Below are 488 nucleotides of genomic sequence, written 5' to 3'. Positions count from 1 at the left end.
CTCTGACTTCTGCAGCTTCTTTTTGTATGTGTGTTGCCTTTGCCATTTGAAGGGAGTTTGACTCTCATAGTGTATAGATGGGGCTTTTCATTTTTGGGGTGTTTTTTGGGGAGACATCTGTGCTCTCAAAATGGGGGTTTGTCAGTGGTGATTGGTTCTCCAGTGAGTGATGGTCCAGATGTGACTTGAGTGGGGTTCCTTTGGGAAGGGAAAAGACCTGGGTTTCTGAGTGTCCATAGAGAGACTTATGGGGTCACTACAGGTGTTTGTGCATCTCCCCAACCTCCTCCCATACAAGTTCTACAGGATATAGAAATCCTACAGAAAATAAAGTTCCAGCAAACTTCATTTTTAAAGGGGGCTTTGTGGAAGAAGACCCTTTCCCACTCTCCCTATTGAGAAAATGCTGTTCATCCACCTTTGGCATAAAAGGTATCATTTAGAAAAGTAACCAAGGTAGTAGAAATGTGTCACTTTGCTTCTGTGGT

This window comes from Pseudopipra pipra, chromosome 9 (genome assembly GCF_036250125.1).
Source record: "Pseudopipra pipra isolate bDixPip1 chromosome 9, bDixPip1.hap1, whole genome shotgun sequence".
In the NCBI taxonomy this organism is placed as follows: domain Eukaryota; kingdom Metazoa; phylum Chordata; class Aves; order Passeriformes; family Pipridae; genus Pseudopipra; species Pseudopipra pipra.
The sequence above is the reverse complement of the archived record's forward strand: the minus strand, read 5'-3'. Positions refer to the sequence as shown.